At 35.3% G+C, this 26,615-nt stretch overlaps 1 protein-coding gene across 26 annotated transcripts in view; it reads right to left on the bottom strand.

Annotated features, from left to right (window-relative positions):
* The window catches only part of LOC101442497 (zinc finger protein 596-like), a 133,138-nt gene that overhangs the window by 42,851 nt on the left and 63,672 nt on the right, over positions 1–26,615 (bottom strand). The gene's annotated exons all lie outside the window — the stretch shown is intronic.

The following is a 26,615-nucleotide window of genomic DNA, read 5'->3' as shown; positions in this document are numbered from 1 at the left end:
TGTTCACCCAGTGTCTTCTTAATATGCTGTATCTCTTTAGTCATATTTTCCTTCAATCACTTGAATTGATTCAGGAGATATGTCTGATTATCACTGATTAGTCATCTTAAATCCTGTATATCATCAGAATATTTGGATTGTTCCTTTAAGGTTTGCCATCTCTTCCAGTTTCCTAACACAACTTGTCATTTTTGGCTGATGTTGGTGAATTTATCCTTATGGTCAATTTCTTTCCCTTTTCGAGCATTTTTTTTCACACCTCTTTGATTTTTCATTCAACTTATTCTGAGTCTTTAAAATAGAACCAGCTTCTGTTACTAAAATCAGACCGGGGATTCACTAATGGGGCACAGATTTTTATCCCAAAAATTGAGGTTAAAGAGAGACTTAAATGTAGTTTTTCTCCTTGCAATTTCCTTGCCACCAGCAGATGGTACTCATCAGTGAAATTTTCCTGAAAGATATTTCTTTTAACCTTCACTTTCCCATGTTTCTGGTCTGGCCAGAACTGAGATTTAAAGCAAAGCCTGCTATCTGAACTTATTAAAGAGAAACAACTCTCTACTCCCTTGATGCTCTCCCAGTCTTTCCTTGTTGACAGCTGACAGGGAGGAAGATGTCCATTCCTTCTCATTTGGCTTCAGTGAGCCAGGAATTTTATCCAGGCTTAATGTCTTGTTCTCTTGATGCTCTCCCAGTCTTTCCTTGTGACAGCTGACAGGGAGGAAGATGTCCGTTCCTTCTCATTTGGCTTCAGTGAGCCAGCAATTTTATCCAGGCTTAATGTCTTATGGGTGGGGGATGGGGCCCTCTCCAGCCACTGTGGGGTTTTGGTAAATCACATTTGTTTTGAATTCATCTCTCTGTCACTCACCCACCTGGCATATTTACAGCACCATTCTGGTCTGCTAACTCAAAAATTAGGTCCCTCAACCAGCTTTTGGAGGCTTCTCGGTTGTTTTGTGAGACAGTTGAGCCCTGCCTGTCTACTGGGATGCCATTTTCCTGGAACTCTGCAAAATATGTATCTTGATGTTAAGCAAAGCATAACACTAGAGAAACTCCCCAGCCCCTCTCAGAGATCTCATCTCAGTGATTAACTTTATTTCAAATCTGTTTAAAGTTGTAGGAAAACTGCTAAATTGAGAGGCAGATTTGAGATTAATTAGATCTCCAGGCATAAATTGGCCAATAAAGCCACTTTTACCTCCTGGCTTACTTCAGTGTGCATATTCTGACGTGCCAAGAACCATGACTTTGATTGTTCTGATCACTCATTCCCAGACAATATTCTTCATAGTAGTAATAATCTCTGTTTTCATCAATGTGGATATGTTGGATGCCAACTCTGAACTAGGCCTGTCCAAAAGCATGGAGTCCAACTAGCACATAAAATAGAGTGTCTCTGGGGTTTAAGAGCCACTTCAGAGGAGACAATATAAAGGAAAAAATGCAAGGTTATGTGGCATACATAATCTGGATTTAGTTCATTTTTGGAGGTAGAAAATCATAGAAATACCAATATTGTGAATGAAGAATAACTCCAAAGTTTCTTTACTGAGCCACTGTGGGACAGGTAATTTTATTCAATCTGTTTTGGATTATTAAAGAAGAGCAATATTTTCAAAAGGTGATGAGTCAAAGTTACTGGTGATTAAACAATGAGAATCTCATTGCAGAATATATTCTCAAGTGTGGAACTCAAATGTGATATTTTGATAGATTTTTTTATAAACATAGATGATAAATGAGGTCAAAGGAATGAAAGATATTGCCTAGGCAGAAAGACAGAAGTAAAGGAAGGGCTGGGACTTTGTTCTGAGAAGCTCAACATATAATGTTTCATAAATAGCTGGAAAATATATAGAATTTAGGGCCAGGAAAAATCCAAGACTGTTATCTAGGAAGCAGGACAGGAATGGATGATGGGAGGAAATCAGAGAATTTGCTGAGGTATCTTGTAACGTGAAGAGGCATCTGTGGTTTCACTGAGATGCAGGTAAACAGCCTATCAAGGGTAATGTATGTAAGAGTGGAAGTTGTAAGCCATATCAGAGTTCATTGAAGAGTGAGCAGGAGGTGAGGATAAACCCACTATTGCAGCTCATTCAAAAAAATTATCAAATTTTTCAAATTGACAAGAGAATTGAATAACTGGGGAAGTGAAAATCACATAATAAAATTTAAATATTTTAAGATAGTATTTTGATAGAATCAAGATATGAAAACTGACAACATTTACAAATGGTAATAGGGGAAGGCTAAGTCACATCTCATAATTTGGAGAACTCCCCAGAATACAAAAAATAAGAAAGGACCTTGATAGCTACTCAATTCTGAGCCAAGTTACACAGAAAAGTCATAATTGGCTCTTCTCCCAAAGTTCAGCTTCTTTTTCTACGTCACAATGTTACCTCAATTTGTATTACCCTTGTATAGGGAAAACACATAATAAATTCAATAAATGGTCCAATCCCTGATTGCAGAGACTGTTGATAGTAATTAAATCAAGGTTTCATTCAAAGAGATGTGTTCTGTTCATCTTGGTTGCACTTAAAAGATAATGGAAAAATTAAAATCCTCTTATGATGTTAGAAAATGAAGAGATGGACCACTGAGAATGATGACTGGAAGTTTGTTTTATTAATTAATTCAATAAATACTTAACAGTTCATTCTTTGTAACAGGACATATTCAAAGCCCTGGAAATACAACAGGGAACCAGATATACTGGTTCTGTTTTGGGTAAAGAACTTGAATTCTCTGGAGGAAGGCTGTATTAAAAAATAAAGAATGAAGAAATAGGAAAACTTGTGATAGAAATTAATGTGAAAAAATCAAACAGGTTAGTGAGAAGGAGCATGTGGGGGGTAGTATTAGCACAGAGGCCACATAGAAAGCACTAGGAAATTTTATTCTTACTAACTCTCCTAGATAAAATGAGAAGCTGGTTTTATTAATTTGATTTGTAGGGCAAAAATTAATATTTAAATACCTAACATAGTTATTATGCATTATTATTTTCTTACTATGAATTTAAATTTATATTTGAATGGAATTGAAGGATTTTACTTTTACTGATTTCCTAATTTAGTGGATTGTTAAAATATGAATATGGCTTTGCAAATCTCACTATAAAATCACTGTGAAATATATAGACCTATACTGATATATATGAAAATAAAATGTTTTATTAAAAATATGCAGTTGTGCTTAAGAATATTCATACATTTAATGTAGAAGTTTCTCATATTGCATTACAGACTCTAAGAGAATAGATCTCAAAAGCCTGCACACTAATCTCTCCTGGGACTTTCTCTTCTTCTTGGGAAGTTACATTTCTTGTTTTGGATTCTCATTCTCTTCTCCTTTTGGGACACCAAAAATACATATGCTTGTGTATTTCACACTATCGTTGAATTCCCTGAGACCCTTTACATTTTTTCCATACATTTGTCTTTCTGTTTTTTCTGTCTTTTCAAGATAAGATTCTCTGTCTTCCAATACATTAACTATGTTCTCAACCACTTCAAATCTGCTATAATATGCCACTAATGATTGTTTTGTTTTTGTTTTTAGGTACTGGGGCTGGGGAATGAATGTGGGACATCATATGTGGGAAGCTGGTATTCAACCACTGAGCCACATCAGCTCCCACTTCTACTGTACTTTTAATATCATCCATTGTGTCTTCTTTCCTATAAGCTCTGTTACTTTCTTTTGTGGGCTTTCAAAATGTTCTTCATGCTCACATAGTGTCATCATAATATGCTTTATCTCTTTAGTCATATTTTCCCTCAATTAATTAAGATTTGTGTAAATAGCATTGATTAGTTGTTTTTACTCCTGTGTCTCATCTGGAATCTCGGTTTGTTCCTTTGGTGAGGCCATATCTTCCTTTGTCATAGTATGGCTTGTAATTTTTGTTGGTATGCAGGCAACTAATTTTGTTTGCTTTTTACTCTGTTGATCAATTTCTCTCTCATATCTAGTGGTTTTATTTCTCAGCTCTTCTTTGAGTTTTGGTTCTTTTTTTGAAACCTTAAGATTGTCCTACATTATTAAAACAGGGGCTGGGAACCACTAACTGAGTATAGAACAGATCTAAGATGCCTGGGCAATAAAAGAGAGAGACAAGCCCTGTCTTCATTCACTTTTCCTCCTTTCCACCAGATGTCACCATTTGATGGACTTTTCCACTGAGATGAATCCATTTCCACTGACTGGAGCTTCTGAGCCAGAGATTCAAACCTGACTTAAGCTGGTTAAATTGAATGAAGAGAAAGCACACTATGCCCTCTGATGTTCAATCACTTTCCTCAGCAGTAATATGTTCTTTCCCCTACCATTTGGTTTGTGAGGCACAGGTTTTACCAAGATTGTTTGCCTAAAGGGTGGGAAGATGGGTACCACTCCCAGCCATGAGGCCAACAATTCAGTTTTCCTTTAAGCTTCTTAGTATCTCCATCCCTAGACCCCCTTGGATGTTGTGTGCAGCAGTTTCTGGATCTGTAGGACCCCCAAAGCAGCTCCCTGGGATGGTTTCTTCGCTTTCTCCCTCTTTTGTAAGAGAGTTGCACTCTGTCTGAACTACTTTGATGCCATCATCCCAGAAGTCTCACCACTGATTCTTGGTCTTAGGTTTCACTTTTGCCCAAAACTCTAATTTCTCTTAATTTCACACCTTTGGAAATTACTGAGTTTTACAAGCATTCTTGTTGCTCTTTATTGTATTTAAACAGAGCATATCCACCTTCATGTTTATGAGAATTGTATATAAAAGAGACCCTTTAATAATATTTACTCTCATAAATATGGATTTTTTATCATGCCCCAACCCATAAGGACTAGAGGCCTGACTGAAGTCAGATACTCTCATAGGGCCCAGGAATGACAGATTATCATACAGTCCCAGTATCCGTTATGGGACCATTTGTTATGGGACTCATTTGTACCTGAATTTCCACCACCTAAAAATGTTCCACATTTTTTAGGATATAAGGGATGGATTTTTAATTATCCTCCAGGAATCTCCTTCAGTAAATTTAAATAATTGCTCCAGGGCCATTTACATAAAGTATGTACCATTAAGAAGGGAGAAAAGCAACTCCACTTGGTAAATGATAGTCACATTAGAAAATAATGATGGACCAAAAACCCTATACCACCATGACAAAACCAGACAATATTTGCAATATTATTATTGGTAATATAATTATAGGTAATAATTCATGCCAAGCGGGAGCAGGGAGGCAGCACAAAACAAGGATAAGCCTCCTAGGTGCAAAGGAACACTATTCTGTTGGCTTTGGGGTTTATTATTGGTTCGAGAGCTTTCTTTGGTTTAAGTGAAAGGAGTGCTGAGAAAGAGAACTGATGAATATGTGAAGTTTTAATTAACTTGACTATAAAAAGTGTGGAAATGGATAGAGTTGATGTTACCACATTATAATGAGTTGCAGCTGGTATATAAATGGGGTTGTGGCTGAAAAGGGTAGTCTAGGGATGTGAATGTCAATTGAAAGAAGACTAGAGAATAATCTCAGGACTGAGTAACATAATGAACCCATAAATGGATGAGAACTGTGGTTAATGTAAGAATGTAAGAATGTCCTGTGAAATAGAACAGATGTATGTCATTATTGCAAGGTAGTAGGAATGTGGAGAAGCATAGGAAGATACAATTAATGCAACCTATGGCCTATAGTTTACAGCAATACTGTAATATTCTTGCATCAATACCAAAGATGTAGAGTGTTAATAATAGTGGAGTATGGAAAAACTAAGCCAAATGTATGCTAGGGATTATAGTTAGTGTTAATAGTTTCATATCCAAATGAATCTCTGATGTGAAGAGAAAATGTAGCCATTTCACGAAAGTCCCAGAGATTTTAATTACACTATAATAATTCAGGTAACCTGATTCTGCTAAGTTCATAGTTTCCCAAAGTCTTTCCCCTGCTTTGAATTTTACCTCAAAATAAATTATTCTTTGTTTAAAATACTGTATAATACAACCATTTACAGAGTGACAGGAGCTTGTCCTATTTATTCTAGGTTTTAATATGTAGAAAAAGTTTCTATATACTTTCAGTCTTTTGTGTACATCATGTTTCAGTTATATGCATTCATTCTAAAATTTCTTTCTACTAACAAATACTTAAAATATCAACATTTCCTTACTCCCAGAGAAAATCTGCCAAGCTTAATAAATTGAAAATATTTAAGTCACAATTTTAGTTAAATTATTTCATTATATGAATGCTTATCCAAATATTATTTATTGCTAAATTTAGCTGTGTACATATTTCTAGCTAGTACAATGATTTTCCTTGCATAATTTTGTAATTTGTTTCATTTTCTTTGAATCTAGCATTTACAGTTTCCTCCTTCACCTGGCATTATGAACAATGCTGCTATTAATATTTGAGTAAATGTATCTATCCCAGACTCTGCTTTCAATTCTTCGGTATACATCTAGACTTGGGATTGCTGTGTCAGTTAGCATTTCTACATTCAACTCCTTTAAGAACCACCACACTGTTTTCACACAGCAGTTGCATTGTGTCATGATACCACCAATATTGTACCTGTTTCCAATCTCTGCATCCTTATCAGTTCTTGCTACATTTCATTTTTAAATAGTCATTCTAGGGGATGTGAGGTTGTAATTTACCGTGGCTTTGGGCTACATTTCCCCAATTGTCAATGATATTGAATACTTTAATTTATGCTCATTGGTCATATATACAGCTTCTATGGATAAATATCCAAGTACTTTTCCCATTTTGATAGAGAGCTCTTGGGAAAATCTTCTCATTTCTTCACGTGCATATTTTTCCACTAGTCTCTTTGTGATGACCCTGGGATTAAAATATACCTTCCTAAAGCTAGAACAATCTCACATTTTTTATTTCAATGCAAATTCAATATCATATGCATGCTATATTCCTATACCCCTATATCCCTCCACAGTTATGCAGTTATAGTCACAAATAACGTAATTATATATAAGTAAAAAACCATTTATCATTTACTTTTCATGTATTTGCATTTTAGATCACGTAGTATGTAAAATGTGGAATTATAACCTCCCCCAAAAATAGTAATGGCATTTATTTTCACTCATCTAATTTCCTCTATTGGAAATCTTTATTTTCTCATGATTCTTTAATCTATGGTCCACTGTCCTTCCCTTTCAACCTGAATAAATTTTTTTAAAATTTTATTTTATTTACTTTGTAATAATATTACATTAAAAATATATATATATGAGGTCCCATTGAACCCTACCTCCCCCACCCCACCTCTCCCCCGCCTCAGCAACACTCCCTCCCATCATCATGACACAGCCATTGCATTTGGCAAGTATATCTCTGGGCACCCCCGCACCCCATGGTCAACGGTTCACACGATGGCCCACACTCTCCCCCATTCCATCCAGTGGGCCCTGTGAGGATTTACAATGTCCAAACCTGAAGAAATTTATTTTGCTTTTCTTGAAGGGGATGTTTAGTGGTCACAGACTCACACAACTTTTATTTATGTGGGAATGACTTAACTCTTACTTGTTTTGTCCAATTTCAATTTTTAAAATTCAATTTATATTTTACTAGAGAAGTTGTGGGATGAGTGAACAATCATGCAAAAAATGCAGAGCTCCCATGTATCACCCTACAATTAACACCTTGTATTCCTGAGGCAGAACTGTTACAATTCTTCAAAGAGCATAATGAAATTTGTATTAACTATAGTTTATTATTTACAATAGTGCTCACAGAATCTATTGTACAGTTCTATGTATTTTAATTTTTATTCCAATAGCATATATAGAAGCTATTATTTCCCATTTAATACCATACAAATATGTAACTCAGGTGCTGTTCATTACAATCACAATATTGTAATACCATCACCATATTCCATTACAAAAATATTACACTCAATCCAAATAGAAACACTGTACAACTTGAGACTTAACTCATTCCCTATCTTGTTTCTATGGTAAACTATATTCTAGATTCAGATTTTATGAGTTTTCTTGTTCCAATTATTTCATATCAACGAGATCATACAATATTTGTCCTTTTGTGTCTGATTTATTTCACTCAGACTAATGTCTTAAGTATTCATTGTAAATCCATTCTTTTTTGTGGTTGATATTCTGTTTTATGTACTTATTGCATTATTTTATCCATTCATTAGTTGATGGACACTTGGATTGCTTCCATCTTTTGACACTTGATGATAATGCTGCTATGATGCTTGGTGTGCAAAATCATTGCTTTCCATTTTTAAATTATACTTAGTCATGGTATTGCTGGATCATATGGTAATTCTATACTTAACTTTCTGTAAACTGCCAATATTTATTCCATACCACCTGCGCCATTTGACATTCCCACCAATGAATGAGTGTACCTATTTTTCCATATCCTTTCCAACCCTTATAATTATACATTTTTTAAATAGAAGTCATTCTAGTCAGTGTGAAATGGTATTATATTGTGGCTTTAATTTGCATTACCATAATTATTAATGATGTTGAGCAAGTTTTCATGGCCTTTTTGTTCATTTGTATATCCTTGTTGCAGAAATGCCTGTTATGATACATTTTCCATATTTAAACAGGTAGTTTCTCTTTTTATTAAAAAGTTTAAGGATTTTTTTAATATACTCTGGACATTAAAGCTTTATTGGAAATTCCAATTATTTTCTCCCATTGGGTAAGTTGTCTTTACACTTTCATAATATACTTTGACCCAGAAGGTTTTTTAAATTTTTATGAGGTCACATGTATCTATTTTTTCTTTTATTGCTCATGTGTTGGATGTAAAGTCTAAAAAACTATTGCCTAATGCAATCTCTTTGAGATGTCTCCCCACATTTTCTTCCAGACATTTCAAAGTTCTGGCTCATATTTAGGACTCTGATCCATTTTGAGTTGATTTCTGTGTAAGGTACAAGGAATGGGTCCTCCAATCTTTTGCAAATGGAAATCCAGTTTGCCAAACACCATTTGTTGAAGAGACTTTTCTTTCCCCAAAGATGAACTTGGTCCTTTTATCAAAAATCAGTTATCCATCAATGTAAGGGTTGATTTCTGAGCCCTCAATTGAATCCCATTGGTATTTATGTCTGGCCTTATGCCAGTACCATTCTTGTGCTTTGTAAGATTTTTATTTGAAAGTATGAGTGCAATGAACTTCATTCTTCTTTTTCAGGATAGCTTTGGATATCAGGAAATACATATCCTTCCATATACGTTTGCCGATTGGCTTTTCCATTTCTGCAAAGGTTGGTATAATTTTTTAAAGATTTATTTTATTTATTTCTCCTCTCCTCATTGTTTTTATGCTTGCTGTCTGCTCTCTGTTCATTGTATGCTCATCTTATTTTGGAGGCACTAGCAACTGAACCTGGGACTTCTCATGTAGGAGAGAGGAAACAATCACTTGTGACACCTACACTCCATGCTTGTTTTGTCTCTCATTGTGTTTCCTCGTTGGGTCTCTTTGTTGCATCACCTCATTACATCATTTTGTGTCAGTTCACTGCAACAGTCTCATCAGCTTGCTCTCTATGTCATCTTCTTTAGGAGGCACTGGGAACCAAACCCAGACCCTCCCTTGTGGTACATGAGTACCCAACTGCTTAAACCATGTTCACTTCCATTGATGTAATTTTGGTATGGATTATATTGAATCTATAAGTTTCTTTGGTAGAAATGGCATCTTAAAAACCAGAAGGCCAATTCATGTACATGTAATAGCATTCTATTAATTTGGGTCTTCTTTGATTTCTTTTAGCAATGTTTGGTCGATTTCTGACTGTAAGTACTTTTTATCTCTGGTTAGATATATTCCTAGATATTTGATTCCTTTAGGTACTATTATAAATGGCATGTTTCTTGACTTCCTCCTCAGACTGATAAATATTTGTGTTTTTAAACACTATTATTGGTTTCTCAGTTCTCATAATATATTCCACAACTTTGCTGAATACATTTTTAGCTCTAGTAGTTTTTGCTATAAAATTTTCAGGATTTTCCTCATATAAGAACATAACATATGAAAATAAAGAAGATTAAACTTCTTCCTTTCAAATATAGATGTCTTTTTAAAAAATTTTTTCTTTTTCTTTTTTGCCTAATTACTCTGGTAAGAACTAGAAGTGCAATGTTGAATGCCAGTAGCATCAGTGGATATGTTTGTCTTTTTCCTGACTGGAGAGGGAAAGATTTTAGTCTTTGATCATTAGGTAGGATGTTAGCTGTGTGCTTTTCATATATGTCCTTTATAATATTAAGGAAGTTTCCTTTCTCTTCCTAGTTTTCTAAGCATTTTCTTGAAGAAGCAGGGCTGGAATTTTCAACTGCCTTTTCTGCATTGAGATGATCATGTGGAATTTTTTGGCTTTGTTCTATTAATGTGCTGTATTACATTAATTGATTTCTTATGTTCCATGGTCCTTGCATATCTTGGATAAATCCACCTTGGTCATGGTGTATAAATCTATTAATGTTCTGTTGGATTTCAGTGGGTAGTATTTCTGTTGATAATTTTTACAACAAAATTCATAAGATTTATTGGTCAGTAATTTTCTTTTAATGTGTTAGGTTTTACCTTGCCTTGGTATGAGGGTGATGCCAACCTCAGAATGAATTAGGGAGTTTTGGCTCCTCTTCAAATTTTTGAAAGAGTCTGAGTAGGATTGGTATTAATTCCTCTTTGAATATTAGTTAAAATTTTCATGTGAAGCAATGTGGGTCTTGGCTTTTCTTTGTTGGGAGGTACAGCAGTTTGACATTGTTTATGAATTCCAAAAAGAGATACTGGATTATGTTTGTAAACTGTTCTGTTACTCTGAACATATTATCTTTGATTGGATTCAGGTTTCATTTTTACTTGATTAAATAATGATTAAGGCTTTGATTGGGCTACATCAGTAAACTGTTGAATTCCTTACTCCTTGCATTTGATGACTACACAGAGAAAATGGCATGGCATGGCGAAAGTTAGAGTTTTGATCCTGGAGCACAGGAAGTAAGCATACAGAGGAGCAGATACATGAGGAAAAAAAGAAGGCTCCATTAGACATGGCAGAGACCCCAGGAAGAGAGATGAGACAGTCACCTGACAGTTTACAGCTGGCCTTGTGAGAGAGCAGAGCAGCTGACCACACAGAGAAATGAGCCCTGGGAGAGCGACAAGACTTGTCCCAGTCTGCAGCTGACATTGGAAGAAGCAGGGACCACAGAGACTTAAGAGAAAAGGAAGACTGTGAGGGTTCCCTCACAGATAACATCCACCATCTTGCCTTGACATGTGGCTCTCGGTAAGAAAGTACCTCTTAAGGTAACTTCAGTCAGTCTCTTTAGGGATTTGTGGCTGTAAGCTTCTACAAAAATAAATAAGCTTTATTAAAAACCAATGAAAATAAATAAACTTTATAAAAACCAAACTTCCCAAACCAATTGAGAAGCGGCTGTGGCTTAATCGACTGGGCTCCTGTCTACCATATGGGAGGTCCTAGGTTTGCATCCCAGGGCCTCCTTGTGAAGGCAAGCTGGCCTGTGCCCACAGAAAGCTGACAGTCTGCACCCATGAAAAGCTGATGGCCTGCACCCATAGAGAGCTGATGGCCCATACCCATGGAGAGCAGATAGCCCTTGCCCACAGAGAGCTGCTGAAGCAAGATGATGCAACAAAAGGGAGACAAACAGACACAGAAGAATGTGTAGTGAATGGACACAGAGAGCAGACCACAAGCAAGCCACGAGGGGTGGAAAATAAATAAATAAATGATAAATCTTTTATTTAAAAAACACAACCAATTTCTGGTATTTTGCATCAGAAACCCTTTGGCTGACAAATATAGAATTTGGTACCAAGGAGTGGAGAAGAGCTTTTGCAATTACCAAAATGCCGGAATGGTTTTATAAATGGGTAAGGGGTATTTGTTGGTGAAATTGTGAGATGCTTGGTAGAAAAGACTTACAGTGCTTTGAAGAGACTGTTGTTAGTATTATAATATGGATACTAAACAGACTTTTATGTGGACTTAGAAGTAATTGTTGAAACTATTATTGCAAACTGGAAGACCAGTGATCTGTGTTTTAAAATTACAGAGAACTTAACAAGATTGACTCCTTATATTTTATGGAAGACAATTTGAAAATGGTAAGACTGGGCATTTAGCTGAAGAACTTCCCAAAGTAAACTCAGAGAATGTGGCTGGACTTCTACTTGCAGCTTAAAACAAAATGCTAGATGAGAGAGATAAGTTGAGAACTGAACTGTTGGGCACAAAGAAAACAGAAAACAGATACCAGAAATTCCAAACCACTGGAAATCAAATCCCCAGATATAGTGCCCCATTTGACTTAACCAAATTTGAAATCTGTAAATCAGGATTGAAATCGCAGTATTCTATGAAAGAATTATGGAAAGTCTTACTATCTGATGTCTTGGACCCATGCTTCATGCATACTAAACCAACAAGCTTCTTCAGCAAGCCATATGAACAAAACCACTGTCAGCTTTGACTAAAAGGGACATGGAGAGGAGTGAATGAAGGGGAAATGACCTAAAGAGGAAAACCATGGAAGCTGAGATATGGAATTAAGACATCTCCTTAGGCCAAGAGAGGAATCCCAACCATGTTACAGAAAGGGTGAGTTTGCCCCAGCAGGTGAAGAGGATGGATGTTCCTGCCTGCTGTTCAGAGAGATTTTGCTGCTGCAGGGTATAGAGAAGGTAGAGCAAATTCCCCAAGGATTAGAGAAGTTAAGGTCACCACCTCATAGGTTTGAGAGGGGTGGGCAGACCCTGTTGATTAGGCAAAGCCAGATCACCAATTTATTGCTCTGAGATGGATGGGCCTTCCATACCAAAGGTTAGGGAGAATGTTGTTTTCACTTCACTGTACTAGGGTTAAGACTTCAAACTAATGATTGGGTGAAGTATAGTCATCACCCGAACACTCTTGGAAGATGAGGTCTGGAGCTGGATCACCACCCAGATGTTTGATGAAGGTGGAAATGGCAATTGGGCAAGCCTGTGAAAAGGATAGACTCAATGAAATCCCAGGGAGAAGAAATTATAATCTTAAGAACTGACATTTGTACTTTGAAATCTAATGGAGTATGCCCCACAGGTTTTCAGAACTGTAGGAGACCAGAGGCTCCAGTTTCATTGCCAAATTTTTCTTATGTTAATGTAAATGTTTATCCAAGTCTGTCCCTTTGCGTATTAGAAGCAGATGAATTCTTTTGTGAGTCTTACAGGTCTACAGTCAGAGGGGACTTTGCCCCCAAACAAGCAGCAATACAATAAACAGATGCGATGTGATTCTGTACATAGAATTGCAACTCACATGAGGTTTTTTGAATATTGTAATATCTTTTTGGAATTCTGAGGGTAGAATATAGCAGTTTGATATCATTTATGAATTCCAAAGGGAGATATTGGATTATGTTTGTGAAATGATCTGTTTCCCTTGGCATATTAGATTGGATTGGATTCAGAGGCTTCACTTTTACTTGATTAAATAATGATTTAGGCTTGATTGGGCCACATCAATAGGATATTGAGTGGGTGGGGAGTCACAGAGAAAATGACATGGCTGAGGAGGAAGTTAGAGTTTTGATCCTAGATCATGGGAAGTAAGCATACAGAGAAGAGATTGGAAGAAGCTGGGACCAAGGAGCCTTGATGGGAAGACTGAACCCTTGCAGACATCATCCCCATCTTGTTTCAACACATGGCAAGACTCTGTGTGAGAAAAAATCTCTTATGGTACCTTATGTTGGACTCTTTAGGGCCTTGTAAGCTTCTTCCTCAAATAAATACCCTTTATAAAATCCAACTGATTTCTGGTATTTTGCATCAGCACCCATTTGGCTAAGACAGGAGGATTTTATAACTGATTTAGTTTCTCTACTACTTATTGGTTTGATGAGATCTCCTGTTTCATTTGGATTCACCACAGGGAATTTATGTGTTTCTAGGAATAATTTGGTCACTCCTTATAGAATATTTAATATTTTGGCCTACATACACTTCTTCATAGTATCCTCTTATAGTCCTTTTTATTTCAATAAAGTCAGAAATATAGCCTCCTTGTCATTTCTTATTTTAGTCATTTGTGACCTCTCTCCTTTGTTCTTCATAAATATAACTGAAGCTTTGCCAATTTGAACTATCTTTTAAATGAACCAACTTATGGTTTTGATTATTCTCTCTTTTGATTTTTTTCCATTCTCTATTTTATCTCTGTTCTAATATTTGTTAGTTCCTTCTCTCTGTTCACTAGGGTCTTAATTTGTTCTTATTTATCTAGTTGTTTTTTTTTTTTTTCAGTGTCTCTGATATGGAATCTTTCTTCCTTTATAATAAAACATTGAACATTTATGACTATAATTTTACTTCTCAGCACTGTACTTCTTGCAACCCATGCATTTTGATATGTCGTATTTCCATTTTCATTCTCCTTAAGTTATTTCCTAATTTCCATTGTGGGCCTCTCTTTAACTCATTGATTAGTTAAGAGTATGTTCTTTAATTTTGACATATTTTTCTATTTTCTAATTGTACTTACGGTATTCCTTCCTACCTTCATTCCATGATGGCTTAAGAGACATTGAATAGCTTCAATTTTTTTATTGCGTCTTGTTTTGTGAGCCTTCATATGTTTGTTGATATAGAATAATCCATGTACACCTGAGAAAAACGTGCATTGTTTTTGTGTGACGTGTTCTATACACATCTGTCATGTCTAGTTTGCTTGCAGAGGTTCCTAACTAGGGGTCCACAGACTCATAAAAGGTCCATGAAAGATTTCAAAGAAAGATTTTAAGGGGTCTCTTAGCCTGAATAGAACATTTTAATTTATAGACATGCTGCTATATTCTAAGAAGGGGTCACCTGACTGGCAGAGTTACATGGAGCATAAAAAATGTTCAGAATCCCTGGTTTAGAGTATTTTTCAAGTTTTTTTTATTTCCTTACTCATTTTCTATCTGATGTTCTATCCATGACTGAAAGTGGTGTAATAAAGTCTCTTCCTATTAATGTAGAATAATCATTTTCTTCCTTCCACTCTGTCAATATTTGCTTCATATATTTTGAGGTTCAGCTTTTATAACTGTTATATTTTCTTGCTGAGTTGATTCTTTTACCAATATTTAGTGACAGATATTGCCCCTTAACACTCTGTTACATTAAAGTCTATTTTATCTGATATTAGTCTCATTTCCCCACTCTCTCTGGTTTGTACATTCATGGCATATTTTATCAACCTTTCAATTTCAATCTATATATGACCTTGAAAGAAAGGTGTGTCTTTTGTAGAGAACATATATTTTGGGTCATGCTTTCTGTCCATTATGTAAATTTCTGCTTTGACTTCAGAATAAAATCCATTCTCATTTACAGTTACTACTGATAATGGAGGAATACTTTTGCCATTTTTAACTGAGACTTTGTGTTATAACATTTTGTGACCATTCGTTCATTAATGCCTACTTCCATATTTATCTGATTTTTCATATTGCACAATTTTGAGTCCCTTCTCATTTCTATCTGGATATATTTTTCATATATTCCCTTGTGGTTATATATAGCAATGATATTTTATTTGCTATTTTATTATTGTTGTTATTATTAGGTTCCAGGCCCTGAAGCTCTTTATGTACCAATGGTCTTCCCATTCATGTCCTATAAGAACTATGAAGTTTGACCCCTAAGATATTTTATCAATTTAGAAATATCTGCATACAAGTTCAAAAGAATAGTATAGAAATCATTGAGTACTGGTTATAATATACAAATCATAGACAACAGGCCAATTCTAAGAAAAGGAAAGGGCATTGTTCACAATTTTCCAATTTTTCTAAAAATTATCAAACATCCACACATCACTGACAGATTCCTGGAAGGAATAATCCTAACCACAGCAGAAACCTCACATGATAAATTGAGAAAATAACCAATTTTATGGATAAATTTTTTATCTTCAATATTAGATAATCTAATGTTATTAAAATAACTAAAAATAGATGCCATAATTTAGACTTATTTAGACAAATTTAGACAAATTAGATATAAAACATGAAAATGATTTTGATATAATGGAAAAGGGAAAGCTTTGAAACAATCTAAAAGACCCCTACACTGCATTGGAAAAAAAAACATTGTGAGGAGCAGGTACAGCTTAAGTGATTGAGTACCTACTCCCCATATGGTAGGTTGCAATCAAGAAGAAACAATCAACAAATCAACAAATGAAAAATCCAACTCAGGATAGCTGATGAGGCTGAGTGGTAGAGTGCCAGCTTCCCACACATGGCATCTCAGTTTCAGTCCCTGGCCCTGGTATCTCTCTCTCTCTCCATATATATATTTCCATCATCAACAATCTCAGTTCAGGTTTCTGTGAAAGTGTTTGAGTCAATGAACATTGATGGCTTTTATTTAATCATCCTTGCAACTGACACAGGTAGCCCCCATTTGCATCCAAATTAATCCCCAGCATTCTTTGGATGGTCACTAACTTCCTCACAACTCTTCAATTACTTCACTCATAAGTGGTTTCCATCAAAATTAATCCCCAAACTTGTGCTTTAATAAATAACAAATATATAAATCATTGTCTATCATTCTATAAATAATGTTTCTGACCCTCATCATATGCTAAACTCTGATGTTGAAAGATATGACAGACAAGACAACTGACCATTTTGGTTTCAGTTTCTGGTGGAGGAGGCAGTCAAGAAAAGTATATTATTAGTGTGACAGACTTTGGTAAAAACACAGAGGTTTTGGTAAGCTTTGGATAGGCACCAAAATTGGACTTGAATATTAAAGGAATTCTTCAAATTTGTTCATACTTGGGGCAGTATTTGAAATAAGGTCATCGAGGATGTTATTGAAAGGTGTTTCCTCAATAAGAGACTTCATTGACAAGTGGTCAGGGGGTGTAGTCTCAGTAGATGGACACCCACACAACAACCAAAACATATTGAATTCCCATCCTGGGGAGTACTGCTGCATTCTCTCATAAGGGTGGAAAGAATCTCTAGAGTACATGGGCAGGGCCTAGTGAAGGAAATATTCAAAACAAAATGGTTACACTGTTGAAATCCATTAAACATTTAAAGAATTAGAACCAATCCTCAAACTCATAAAAAAAAAAAAATAGAAGAGAAGTGAAGGGAAGGGAATACATTTTAACCAACTATATGATTCCAGGCTTGTCCTTATATGAAAGCCAGACAAGGACACCAAAACCACAGACAATTATTCTTCATGAATACAGATGCCAAAATCCACAACAAAATATTAGGAAGTCAAATCTAGCAAAATGTTAATAGGATTATACAACATGGTCAGAATGCGTCAGCATACAGCAATCAAACAATGTAATAAACTACATTACATTGAAAAAACGAGATAATCTAATTTGATGCAGAAAAACCATTTGATAAAATGCAACATCATTTCATGATAAACACAATCAACGCACTAAAAATGGAAGGGAAATTTCCTCAACCTGATAAAGGGATTCATGAAAAATCCACAGCTAGCATCATGAACAATGGAGAACGCCTGAAACTTTCCTTCTAATATCAGGAACAAGGAAAGGAAGCTTACTTTCACTTTCTGCTATTAAACATTTTGTTTGTTTTCCTGTCAGAGAAATTTGGACATAAAAAAAAGAGTGCTATTTGGAAAATAAGTAAAATTATCTCTATTCTGAGATGACAAGATATTATTATCTAGGAAAACCTATAGCAGGCACACAAACCCATGTCTATTTACACTCATGTGCACACAGACATCCTAACTAATAGAGCTAGTAAATAAATGCAGTAAAGTTACAGGTTAAGGATTAACATGCATAAGTCAGTTGTATTTAGGGAAACAAAGTATGCAGAATCAAAAAAATTTAAGTAAAATTTAATTTTCAATGGGATCAAATAATAATAAAACTGCTATGAACAATTTTAACAAAGGTATACAAGATTTTATAACGATATCTATAAAATAAGGAAAGAAACTAAAGAAGATATAAATAAATGGAAAGACATCCCTCCCATTTAATGGAATGGCAGAATTAATATAGTCAAGGTGGAAATTCTCCCCAAAATATTTAGATAAAATCTAATACCTATCGAAATCCCACAGCCCATTTTTCAAAAGAAATGTAAGAGATGATGCTTGAAAAAAGACCCTGTAATTACCTGAATAGATAAAATTATACTGAAAAAGAAAACAAGTATTCAATTCTATATGTCCAAGCATAATACAAATGTAAAATTATTAAAATAGTTGTATCAGCATAAAGATAAACATCTGTAACAATGGAATGGTATTGATACTTCAGAAATAAACCCATATATCTATGGTCAATTAATTTTCAACATACAAGATTTCAAGGTCTAGCACTCAGGAAAGAACAGTGTCTTCCCTATGTGGTGGTGGGACACCTAGATATACACATGCAAAGCATGAAATATTTTTTGGAAAGCATGAATTTTAATACTTACCTTACAGTATTTACATACAATTAAGTCATTTAGAGAGGTAAATGTTACCACAAAACAGTAAAACTCTTATAAGAAAATCAGGGATAATTCATTATTTTGGATGTCGAAATTGATGCTTAGATATAACATTAAAATCAGTAGAAACAAAAGAAAAATAGACAAATTGTATTTCACAAAAATTTAAAACTTTTTCATCAAAAGACACTCTCCAGAAAGTGAAAAGATAACCTACAGAAAGGGAGAAAATACTTTCCAATCGTATATGTGAAAAAAGCTTAATATCTAGAATGTGTATTCTAAAAATCCCTTATCGTTTAATATAAAGACAAAAAATTCATGTTTAGTCATTAGGGATATGTAAATCAACACCACAATGTGACATCACTTACCCCTTCTGGGTTGGCTATACTTTTTTGAAAATCTAAAACAAATAGTGAAGATGTGGAGAAATTGGAATCCTTTTATATAGATGTTATATATGTACAATGGAGCAACCACTGTGGAAATTTATATGCTCTTCCTTAATAACATCATTTTTACGCATTTCCTCAGTAAGATATCTCAGTATTAGCTGATGAACTAGTAATTCTTTTCCTTGATATATACCCCCAAATTGAAGAAAGATATTCCAGTAACTTTAGACAAATTTTCATAGCAGCATTACTTACAATAACTAACAGGTGGAAACAAGTCAAATATCTATCACCTAATGAATGTATAACCAAAATGTGTTATATCCATACATTAGAATTTTGTTCAGCTACAAAATGAAATAAAGTAATGGTACAAGCTATACCATGGAAAAATCTTGAAAACATGCGAAGTGTTTTCAAAACTTAAGCCAGATACAAAAGGTCACATTTTTAGAAGATTCCATTTATATGCAATATCCAGAAAAGGTAAATCAATAGAGAAAGAAGATTAATGGCTGACCAGGATTAAGGGGAGTGGGGAATGTGGATAAACTCCTTTTGTTTATATGAGCTTTCCTTTGGAATTAAAAAAAATGATCTGAAATTAGATAAAGCTGATGCACAACATGGTAAATGTACTGAATGCTACTGACAATACTTTTAAAAAGGTTAATTTTATATTGTGATTTTTGCCTCAAAAAAAGTACAGAAAATGTCAAGTACAGAAAGCAAATGAGATTTCATTCAAAGAAATCATTTTCTCTAGAATGAAATCATATATTTTAATGTTTAAACATGAATATAAACATTAATAGTTCTAAATTTTAATAAACATCTATTTCCTCATATTTGTTTTTCATGCATAAATTATACCACCTTCATAGGAAAATAAAATGAAAATGTCAAATTAAAAGGAAACCCTTGATTTCCTCTCAAATATTTGTACAATTCAAAAGTAAATGAAATGGCAACAAAATTATGTCCTGTACTGTTATGTGCTTTTTTACATAGTTAATTCAATTTTTACATGAAAATTTTTACATAAATTGGCTTCCAGTATTCTTTCAGTTTATTACTAAGATTTTTATCCTATTCTAGACAGTACTATGTGGCTGCCACCCTAACATTTCCACTATCTAGCCATCATCCCAGTAACCTGTTGAATTTTTGTCACATCATTATGTCTGTTAAAATGCTCATATTTAATCATCTTCCAATTATTTTTATTTCCAAATTAATATCACAGAATTAAAGCTTCTTATCAATCAAGATCCATTTGTCAGGATCTTTTTTTTTTAAAGATTTATTTATTTATTTAATACCCCCGCAGTTGTCTGTTCTTTGTGTCTATTTGCCACGTCTTGTTTTTTTGTCCACTTCTATTGTCATCAGCAGCACGGGAAGTGTGGGCGGCGCCATTCCTGGGCAGGCTGCACTTTCTTTTACGCTGGGTGGCTCTCCATACGGGGTGCACTCCTTGCGCGTGGGGCTCCCCTATGCGGGGGACACCCCTTCGTGTCAGGGCACTCCTTACGCGCATCAGCACTGCACATGGGCCAGCTGCACATGCGTCAAGGAGGCCGGGGGTTTGAACTGTGGACCTCCCATGTGGTAGAGGGACGCCCTAACCACTGGGCCAAGTCCGTTTCCCACGTCAGGATCTTTAATGAATCTCGAGGACCTGGAATATTTATTAGTACACATAATGCAACCAAAAGAAATTATGAATGAAGAGATAAATGAATCTTTATAATTGTTTCTTCACATTAGCCATACATATAGAAAATCATGTCGTAGCTATAATTTTGAACTTATCTGGTAAATCCAATGAAAACGAACAGTGTGAATCCCACAGAATGAAGCATTGACTAGTTTCATTATCTGTGTTATCATCGTGTGATGCCCTGGAATATAGTCCTTATGTGGTTTGACTGTTTTAAAAGGGTATACAAAATTAGAGGTTATATTCACTTTAAGAAGAAGAAACTGGACAGGGCAAGAATTTGGGAAGAGAGGAAAATGCTGTTTTCTTTTGGAACCTGTCTCAGAACCTAGCTGACCTCACTATTTCTTCCAATTTTGGGGTTCTGATAGTTCTCCAAACAATAGATGTGAGCAGGACACATTTACTTGCATTTTATAAGTCTTGACTATATTTAGATGCTTTTTTACTGTATCCACTTTTTATTGTATCCACTTTCAGTCAACATTCTCATTTCCTATTTTTTACTATTTGTATCCTTTTACATTTTGTTTTGAATCTATTTCTTTACTTTTAACTGTGCTGCCTAAGATCCAAGGTATTTTCAGGTCAACACTGTAAGTAACAGACCTATATGACCATTAAACTTAAATTATTTAAATTTAAATAACACTAAAAGTTCAGTGCTTTAGTAGCACTAATCAAATTTCACATGCCTGATAGCTATATGTGGCAAGTGGCTTCTGTAATGGACTGTGCAGACATAGAACTCTACCTTCATTGAAGGAAGAACTATTACGGATATTGAACTTAATCTTAGATATTTCTTCTATTTTTTCCATTTATACATAATTTATTCTTTGCATCACTATAACTCACTTCTATGTCTACAACACAACAAAGTTTAATTTTATTTCTTTTAATTATTCTTGGTGCTTATATCATTTAATTATTTTAGTTTATGCAAGTGTTTTATACAATACAAGACCACTAATTATCTCAAGGATATTGGTTTATATTTATCACTGGTAAATTTATGTAATATATTTAAATATTATTATTATTCATGATTTTTTATTTGTGGCAAGGTTGTAAGAATTTTCCCCCTCAATTTGAAATTCATACATTATATTTTCCATAGTCTCATTATTTTCTGATGTTAATTCCTTTTGAATGGGGAATATTGGTTATGCTTTTCAAATTTTTTTTGTTTTCCTCCAAAATATTGTATGAAACATTTGTATGGTCAGTCCATAAGCTGTTTTGTTTAAAGGCGGATTTTTTTTCAGACTGTGGTATTTTAATATATGCTTTGTTAAATAAATGTGGAAATTCTACTTTCTTTAGAGAAAATAGTAAGGATTTTTATTGTCATAACAAGGAGATATAAGCCTATCAGCTAATATATGTTACATAGGTCTGAGTCCCTCATTCTAAGCCCCATGTCAAAAAACCAAAGCTCTGTCTCTGTAAGTGCTCCTTTTCCAAATCCTGAATCATATGAACAATCAATCATAACTCAACAGAAGTTTCTTCTGTAGATTAGTATATCTAAGTCAAGGCTAAGCTAAGTAAGGAAACCTATTTTGTACCAATCAATAAAAATAATTTTCTTTAAGATGCCCTTGTCCTATTTATAGAGCCTTTTCTTACTCTCACTCTTCTATCCTCCCTTCCAATTTATGGGTTGTATATTGTACAATCCACAAAATGCTTAAACAATTATTAGATTCATTAAATTAATTTCCTTTGGATTTGGGGGAATTTTTTAGGAGTTTTGGCTATGAGGACAGAATTCAATGGTGACTGCTAATGACTCTGGAGACAAGAAGACAAAAGTGTCTGCTGGATTCTTTGTGTTATCCTTTCTCCCTGACATCTCCAAGGTACAAGGATGTGTCCCTCATGGATCAATGCTCCATTTTATTGAGTTGAGTTCTCTGGTCTCATTAGCTGTCATTCAAAATATTATTAGGCTAATCTTACTGATGAGAAAGTTCAAATTTTGACACTGAGTCTCTGTTTGGTGTAGAAGTGTTTCATTTTGCTAATGCTTGCTTCTTTGTTCTGTGCACAATGTAAGAAGAGAAACGATAAAAATGGATCCTCATATTTATCGTTTTTTTTTTTAGATTTATTTATTTCTCTCCCCTCCCCCCCCAAAACCCCGGTTGTCTGTTCTCTGTGTTTATTTGCCGCGTCTTCTTTGTCCGCTTCTGTTGTTGGCAGTGGCATGGGAATCTGTGTTTCTTTTTGTTGTGTCATCTTGTTGTGTCAGCTCTCCGTGTGTGCAGCGCCATTCCTGGGCAGGTTGAACTTTTTTTCGCGCTGGGCAGCTGTCCATAGAGGTCGCACTCCTTGCACAGGGGGCTCCCCTACCCAGGGACACCCCTGAATGGCACGGCACTCCTTGCGCTCATCAGCACTGCGCATGGGCCAGCACCACACAGGTCAAGGAGGCCCGGGGGCACTGGATGGAAAGTGGGAGAGTATGGGCTATGATGTGGACCATTGACCATGAGGTGCAGCGATGCCCAGAGATATACTTACCAAATGCAATGGATATGTCATGATGATGGGAGAGAGTGTTGCTGGGGGGGGAGTGGTGGGGTGGGGGTAGTGGGGTTGAATGGGACCTCATATTTTTTTAATGTAATATTTCTATAAAATGAATTTTTTAAAAATTAAAAAAAAAACGAGGCCCGGGGTTTGAACCGCGGACCTCCCATGTAGTAGACGGACGCCCTAACCACTGGGTCAAGTCCGTCGCCCCTCATATTTATCTACAACTATTATTCTCTACACTACGGCACTCTGGCATACATGGGGCTGGAGACTGCATCAATCTAACAAAATGGCAAAATCTTACCAAAGACAACCCAGAATTTGGGTGCCAATTTTGGGAAATATCCAAGTAGAAAAATAACTCATCACTCTAGAAAAGGGGTTCCCAAACTAAACAGCTGGATGGAATGCCTACTTTAATTAGTACTCAAAATTTACTAAAATAATGGAAGACTCAAAAATACTTTCATTAAAGAACTTGCAAAAGACAAACAAGAAATTGTAAGCTCATGGAAATTCTGGTTTCCTTATTTTTATGTTTTTGTTTCTGAAGAATAACTAAATTAATTTTATTTGAAGATATAACCTACTTGTGTCTGTCTGTATGTTTCACACATGACATTTTCTTTATCTCAGAATGGCACTGTTAAAATAATAAATGCATAACAAAGCCAAGAAATGTTAACTCAAGAACACAGAGGAAATTCCAAATCTATTCTGTATTAGAGCCCTCATCTTGATCCAGTTGTCTGTATTTATTTAAATTTTGTTAAAGCTATATCAGAAGCTGCCAAGTTACTTAAAGTCTCAGAAAACTTAACTCAGTGCACACCTAATATTTTTCATCCATAAAAATCACATCTTATGAGATCATTCTAGTTCACCTTTTAAAATTCACCTAAAATGATACAATGTTCTTAACCCTACTACTCTGTTACTTTTATCTGATGAGGGTGATCCCTACCACAGTAAACTGTTGACTTCAAAATTAACTCCATACATGCTCTTATTTCAATTCAGATGTCATTCTATTTGTTAATGTGTCTTGTGCTAGAAATTTCAATGGTACATTCCAGAAAGGCTATGTGGTTACCCCATTCTGATTGAATTAGGTAGTCTTCCACAATTTTCTTCTGCCAAAGAGGATGATTTCTATGGATTTACAATGCCTAAATTCTATCTAAAGCAAATTATGTTAACATCTATAGTGATAACAGAAATGCTTTTCTTACAATTTATTATTTCAGGATGCTGTGTAAACAAAGAGGGTTCTTCACTTCTGGCATGCCAGTTGAAAACTGTGCAGTGCATTTGAAAATTGTGGACAAGTAAATAATTTGTTCTCTCATTTTATTCCCATCTATGGTTGCCATCACTAAGAAGCTCACACATAAAGACTGATGCTGAATATTTTTTTAAATGCTCTTGCATATTTTCATGTGACAGCAGCCACTACTAAAGCACCTGTAAAAATAAACTTAAATTAAAAACTGACTAAATTAACTGAAGAATCTGGCCTTCCCCAAGCCAAAAAAATTTACCTTTGGCCCTTGTTACTCATCGCATTTCCTTTGGGAAATCAAAACTCTCCCATGAAATTGTTACTAGCAGATATGTTTCTGAGAATAAAACTGAGAAATGATCACTGCTTGCCAAGTAGAATAGGACCCAATTCGGAAATCCTTAATGCATTATTAAGTCAAATTATCTTCAACAAGTACAGGACACTTTTCCTGTCCCACATGACAGATACTCCTTAATCATAATCTGACACTAGGATAATGGATACACTGGAAATGACACAGGCTAAGGACAGTCCTAGATCCTCATTAAAATGAATCATGCCAGGGAAGCGGACTTGGCCCAGTGGTTAGGGCGTCCGTCTACCACGTGGGAGGCCCGCGGTTCAAACCCCGGGACTCCTTGACCCGTGTGGAGCTGGCCCACTTGTAGTGCTGATGCGCTCAAGGAGTGCCGTGCCACATAAGGGTGTCCCCACATAGGGAGCCCCACGCGCAAGGAGTGCGTCCCGTAAGGAGAGCCGTCCAGCGTGAAAGAAAGCACAGCCTGCCCAGGAATGGAGCCACACAAACGAGGAGAGCTGACACAAGATGACGCAACAAAAAGGTACACAGATTCCCAGTGCTGCTGACAACAGAAGGGGACAAAGAAGAACAGGCGGCAAATGGACACAGAGAGTAGACAACCAGGGGGTTTGGGAAGGGAAGGGGAGAGAAATAAATAAATAAATCTTTAAAAAATAAATAAATAAAATAAAATGAACCTTGCTAAGGAATCCTAACATTTGACACTGCAACTTATTTACAGGGTATTGATCCATAGGATTGTATTATTCAACTAAAAATAATTCCATTAGACTCCTGGCCTTATTCTTACTCTGGAGATTTAAAAATTAAACTAGCCAAGAAGTGAATCAAGACGATGTCATGTGGTAGACTACTTATTCCCAAGGTGACAATTCAAGTCATCACATAAACAAATACATTGCATTTACCTTACTAATAATTATAATGCATATAATCTTCTTACTTCCCTATGCTTTGTCCTTGTTCTGTCCTGCAAAGACAATGCCATTGTCTGTGCTTCTCCCAGGACATTTCAAAGGGAGGTAACTTCATAGACTGTTGGATTTGTAACAATAAACCCTTATCTATGTACATTGCAAGGGACCCCATTGTTCTACTCATAACAAATTTCTTTCTTTCCCAAATGCTTCAATCTCTTTGAATCAATCTGTACCATTAGTTTCATGTAAATATGAATTCTAGAGGCAAGGTCTCTTTACTCTGCTTTAAGCTTTCTGATCTGTAACACTGCAACCTAGAATTAAGAATTATGAAAAGTTTATGGTTACTGGATTGTGATAAAGGTAACTTTTTCTTATTTTTTCAGCATATTATAGAATAGCCAAAAGTTGATACCTGACATACTGAAACTGGCTAGACTGAAAGCACCATTCTTCGTGGTTATTTCAAACTAGGCTCACTCTTGTGTGTACTTAACTGTTGTGATGGTTATTTCAGTCTGACCTTACCTTTTTTTAATGGATATTTCAAAACTAGACTTATCTTGTGTATAGTTGCTATTGTGGTGGTTATTCTAGACTAACTTTATATTTGTTTATGGTTATTTGAATACCATGCTCACCCCAGTGAATAATTACTATTTTGATGGTCATTCTAGCCTGATCTTACCTTTTTTAAGGTTATTTCAATACTAGGCTCACTCTTGTGTATAGTTACTATTGTCGTGGCTATTGCAAACTGACCTTAGCTTTGTTTATGGTTATTTCAACTCTAGGTTCACGCTTGAGTATATTTAGTATTGTGATGATAACCATACCACCCTTCCCTGTTTGAATCCA

This window comes from Dasypus novemcinctus, chromosome 19 (assembly GCF_030445035.2).
Source record: "Dasypus novemcinctus isolate mDasNov1 chromosome 19, mDasNov1.1.hap2, whole genome shotgun sequence".
NCBI lineage: Eukaryota > Metazoa > Chordata > Mammalia > Cingulata > Dasypodidae > Dasypus > Dasypus novemcinctus.
Note: the sequence above shows the minus strand (reverse complement) of the source record. Positions and strands in the feature narration are given on the sequence as shown.